This window comes from Ranitomeya imitator, chromosome 5 (genome assembly GCF_032444005.1).
Source record: "Ranitomeya imitator isolate aRanImi1 chromosome 5, aRanImi1.pri, whole genome shotgun sequence".
NCBI classification, from domain to species: Eukaryota; Metazoa; Chordata; class Amphibia; order Anura; family Dendrobatidae; genus Ranitomeya; species Ranitomeya imitator.
The window spans coordinates 388,844,336-388,850,335 of NC_091286.1; positions in this window are offsets into that span (position 1 = coordinate 388,844,336).

The window sequence follows — 6,000 nt, forward strand, 5'->3', positions numbered from 1 at the left end:
GAATCTGATCCTGCTGAAAGTCAGGTTCCCCTTCCCGCATACTATACCACCTTACACAGGGACAAAGAGGAAGGTGCAGATGAAAGTGCAGGTTCCTTCATCAGGTGGGGGGGCATACTTGTTGGCACTGGCACAGGGCCCCTCATAGTACGCAAAAGTGTCTCTGGCAGTGGAAGGCACCACCCGCCGTCAAACACACCGCCGTACTACTGTGCCAGTGCCAACTAGTGGGCACCCCTGCTTGCTCAGGATCACAGCACTTGCAAAGTTGAAATACTTACCTCTCCCTGCTCCACCGCCGTGACGTATTCCGTGTTTCCTTGGCCCACAAAAATCTTGAGCCAGCCCTACACCCCCCACAACTTTAGCCAAATGACCCCCTGTTTTCAATGCCTAACTATTATTATTATTAAGTAAATTAAGATTCACAAGCTTCAGTAATACAAATTGATGTTTTTGGCATTAAAATGGGCACTGTAGGTGTTTTCCTGTCCTCCACTCACTGCCGACTTTGATTTCCCATTGACTTGCATTGGTTTTCGTGTTTCAGTCGGCCCCCGACTTTTCGCAATAATCTGCCGATTTGACCCGACTTAACTCTAGTCATAAGGGCTTCAGTCTCTTATCCTTCTTCCCCCACACATTCCATAATCTCGTTAGTAATCATGTCTGGCATTATCAAGTCTTTGTGTACCACAGTCCCAGCTGCCCCAGTGTCAATCAAAAATTCTGCCTCTTTCCCTCCTGGCATTGTTATTATGGTGGTCATCAAGGCAGGACTAGGTCCAGAGGGGACAAGAACAGGCACACATTTGTCACTGGGTTGCCAGTTTCCTAGTCTGAAGGTGAAGGAGGTGGAATATTGGTCTGCTTAGTCTCTTTTGTAGGGTTTTGCAGAGGTTGGCGTAGTGTCCATTTTCTCCACAATTCCAGCACCTCACTGTTTCTAGGTCCTTAGGTCCCTTACTACGTCTCCACTGTTTTCCTTATGCTCCAGCTAACAAGACATGTTGTCTTATTGTCCTTGCTTGTTCAACTCCTTTAGCCACCTTCAGGAGATCTTTTGGATCTACATTTCTCCATTCAGGTCTGGCTGTCTGTACTGTGTCTCATAAGCCTTTGTTCTTACCATCAATTAATGCATTTACCAGTATTTTAACTTTGAGTGGGTTTATGGGACTGTACCCCATGTCTGCCCATTTCAGCTGTAACCGTCCAAAGTACATCTCTACACTCTCTCCTTTTTGCTGTGTCACGTCAGTCAGGAGTACAGACTGCTCTGATTATTTCACTATAGCCCATTGTTTTAGTGATTCGCAGTACGTCTCCCCAGACCGTACAGATATATCATTCATGCCCCATGCTTGATCCTTCGCCACATCTGTATGTGTTTTAATTATGTGTCCTAGTACGTCACCTGCCTTTGAGCTCACCAAGCTCTCTAGGTCTGCCCAGGTACACTTTTATGCCCGCTGTATTTCCTTTATTTGTCTGTAAAATGGGAAAGGTTGGTTCTCAGGGTTAGGCAACTGCTTTAGCATAGTTGGCTGGTCAGAGGGGCTCCAGGGATAATACTCCTGTATCTCTCTTACTCTAGTCACCCTTCTTGGACCTGATGTGGATGCTTCACTGGTGATGGGTCTGGTGGTGGAGGTGACTGCATGATCGGTGGGGGTGACATGCTGTTCTACAACTTCCTCCCCCTCAGGAATACTTCCACCTCCCCAAAAGTCAATGCTCCCACTAGTGAGTCAGCTTCTTCTGTCACTACATGTGATCTTGTCTGCACCGGATTTAGTGTAATTTGCTTAGGTCGAGTTGCAGCACAGGTCATACAAGTGTTTCTCCAGCCTGGGTTTGGCTGACCACAATGTTTACAAGTCCATCTGTCTTGTCTCGATCTCTGGATATACATAGGTGGGGTGCTAGCAGTCATAGATATGTCCCACTGTAGTCTCTTTACTTCCATGTTGTTGTATTTCCTCCTCCACAAGACACCATTTAGTCACTTGTTGCTCTCTCCCCTTGTCTTTATCCAACCTCTATTCTCCTTTCTGAAACTGTGCCACTTCTGTACATCCAAACATCCACACTCTGGCATGTCTGCCATTTTAATATTGGTTCCTCATCTTTCAATGCTTCCTTTCCTTCTCTGTCTTTTACAATCTGTATAGCTCTTTTGGATCCCATTGGGGGTGCTGACTGCACGCAGAACAAGTTTCCCATGGCTTCAACTTATTCTGCAGACAGCTCATTTTTATTCTGCAAATGCCCTTTTAGTGTGCCTGGACCTTGTCTACGGGAGACCTGTAGCATGTCAGAGTGAGCCTGTCAAGGTGTAGCGGGAATGCTCCTTGCCTCTCACCCGGTAGACCCACCACAGGATGTAACGAGAAGGCTCTTTGCCTCTCACCCGTTAGATCAGCTGACTAGAATAGGAAGGCCCAGATGTGATAGGCCTCTAACCTACTAGCAAAGTTCCATGGAATGTGGGAAGGCTCTTTGCCTTTCAACCACAACAAAAACCCTGCTGACTAAAGTAAGAAGGCCCAGATATGATACGCCTCCAACCTACTAGATCAGCCGTGCAGTTGGCTACCTCCTTTTGCTGATCCTCAATTAGCTATATATCAATCACACAACTAGAAGCAGGTGAATCTTTTAACAATCTTTCCATCACACTGATGACCAACCAATCTTTCACAAATTTCCTCTAAAATAGGCACAGTTATTTTTCCTTTTTCCCATTTAGTACAGTACTGTTGCTTTAAGCGCACATCTCCCAGCGTGTGCTATACCAAGGATAGAAATACAGAGAACTTGCGCATGGGGCATCATTCACCCCTACCATCAGGCACTTAGCGGAGATAAGAACAGAGAGGAGAAACTCACAAGCAATTGCACAGCGGCTTCAGCTAAGGATTTGTGACACCACCTGTGGTATTCGGTCAGGGTTACCGGCGCTGCTTGGGGTCCACTGGGGTGATGTGATGTCAGCTAGATGGTATACCTTCCCACAGGTGAAGTATGTCCCCAGGGCTTCCCAGTAGTGTAGGTGGCGATGGTGTAAGGTGCAGTCAATAACAAGGACACAGGGTTGCAGTCTCTTTACCTTTTACTGAAGGCTTCAGGGTCCGCAATCCAGAGCACTGTTAACAGGGCTGTCTGAGACCGGCCGGTCCGAAGGCACATCCAGAGTTCCCTTTGCAGGTGGAAATCAGTGCCTACCACTAGCGCCTGTGTGTTGTAGTTCTTCCCTGCTGAGCATTCGGGATAGTCCTCACAACTTCTGTTCTCGTTCTTTCTAGTTCTTTCTATTCTCCGTCCCCCAAGTTTGTTATGGCTAGGATGCACCCATTTGACGGGAAAGCTCGGAGCTATTCTGGGACCCTAGAGACGCCCCTCTCCACGCGTGCCCCCTATGTCTGCTTAGGGGATGTATGGTAGACAGCCAACCTATAATTAACTGTCCTGCGGTATTTGAAGTAAGGCATAAAGTCAGTTACTTCCTCGGTGTTCCGGTCACCGGCTACGCACCTCAGTAGGATGTTGCCGTTCTCGGGGCATGACTCCTACTGGCTCTCCTTTATGCTTGATCTCGTTTCTCACTGTCCACAATATCCTTCACTTCGTGTCCTTTCTTTAGATGCCGCCGCAAGGTAGTGCAGGCGCGGCTCTGTAACGATCTGTCCTTGTTGCTAAGTCTCTGCCAGGTTCCCACGCCTGACAGGGACCCCTCTGAAGTCTCCCCCACAACATCCCCTGCCACGGGATGTTGCCTGGGCAAAACCCAGCCAGCTTCTACCTAACTTCCTATCCAACCCCCAGTTTTACCAGTGTGAGGAGTGGCCTAATAAATAAAACCTTTTGCTCCCCCTAGTGGCCGGAGTGTGAAGTGTAATGTGTGCTGGTGATACCTGGTCAGATGAACTCCTTTAGTGCCATCAGACGTACCATCACTCCCCTTAGTGGCAGAGCGACACTACTGCAACGACCAGGTCTCTGGGGCGCTGCACTCCCACATACGGATTCCAAATAGGCTGGTTACCACGGCCCCACATTGGGTGCTAAAACTGTCATAGCTGTTTTTGTTCTGACCCAGAGTCAGATATGCCAGATCACCAGTGAGACCAAATCAGGAGGTTGAACCCCCAATTGACAAGCACTTGGAGAAAAAAGAAGCCACACACGTTGTGAGCAAGTTACTTTATCTGATATACTCAAACAAAAGGCAACATTTTATACCATTTACAACAAATGTAACTCATGTAGCCCCCACCGTTACCCAGGGTCAAACTTTATTTACCATGTACCCAGAACATGTTGTTGCTGACTATTGAAAACATATATGATAAGACGTATAGTATCCTTCAAGAGGAGACTACCAGACTGCTTGCACGACTAAACACATTCTAAACACATGCTAGCAATTAAAGGCAAATTAAAGGCAAACATTAACCCTTCTATATCAATAGAAAGAAGGCAGCACTCCAATCCAAAAAATAAAGTTGGAGAAAAGAGGGCTTTATTAAGACCAAATGGCAACGTTTAGGTTCATAGAACCTTTCTCAGGCATGGTAAAAGTCCAAATAGTGAGGTATATAGTTACAAACATTGATTAGTGCAATTACATTTTTTAAAACTCATTAACATTTTCATAAATTTTTAAAAAATGTGATTTTGCTTTAGTTTTCCGGCTTTACATTATAAACTTCTGTGAAGCACCCCCCGATCTCACTCTACCCCTCCACCAGACCTATCCATCAATGTCAATGGCTGCTCACTTTCCCCAGTCCCACTCGCCCGGTGTGTCGGGGTGATCCTCGACTCTGCCCTCTCTTTCAAGCCACATATCCAAGCCTTTGCCTCCTCCTGCCATCTCAAACTCAAAAATATTTCCCGGATCCACACATTCCTTGACCACGAAACCACAAAAACACTAGTGCATGCCCTTAACATTTCCTGTCTTGACTACTGCAACCTCCTACTCTCTGGCCTCCCCTCTAGCACTCTGGCACCACTCCAATCCATCCTTCACTCTGCTGTCTGGCTAATCTACCTGTCTTCCCGCTATTCCCCAGCCTCTCCCCTATGCCAAGCCCTTCATTGGCTTCCTATCGCCCAGAGACTGCAGTTCAGAACCCTTACTATTATATGCAAACCCATCCACATCCTGTCTCCTCCATACATCTGTGACATGGTCTCCCGGTATTTATCTTCATGCAAACTTCGATCCTCACAAGATCTCCTTCTCTACTTCCCTCTTATCTCTTCTTCCCACATCTGCATCCAAGACTTCTCCTGTGCTTCCCCGATACTCTGGAACTCTCTACCCCAGCACATCAGACTCTCGCCTACCACAGAAACCTTCAAAAAGAACCTCAAGACTCACCTCTTCTGACAAGCCTACAGCCTGCAGTGGTCTTCAACCTACTGAATCACCACACAGCCATCCCCTGTAGACTGTGAGCCCTCGCGGGCAGGGTCCTTACTCCTTCTGTACCTGTTAGTGCCTTGTTTTTGCTCATGTTTATTGTATTTGTCTATATTTTCCCCCTTTTGACATGTAAAGCGCCATGGAATAAATGGCACTATAAAAAAAAGTATAATAATAATAATAGTAACACCTTGGGGGTTCAAGGTGCTCACCACACATCTAGATACATTCCTTGAGGAGGGCTAGTTTCCAAAATGGTGCACTTTGTAGGGGGTTTCCACTGTTTAGGCATATCAAGGACTTTCCAAACGCAACATGGCATCCGCTAATGATTCCAGCCAATTTTGTGTTCAAAAAGTCATACGGTGCTCCTTCCTTTTCAAGCCCTGCCATATGTCCAAATAGTAGTTTGGTGTATCGATGTACACAGGAGAAATTGCACAAAAATTTTGGAGGTTCACATTCCCCTGTTACCCTTGTGAAAATTAAAATTTGGGGGCTAAAAGAAATTTTTTTGTGGAAAAATGTGAATTTTTATTTTCACGGTTCAACATTATATATTT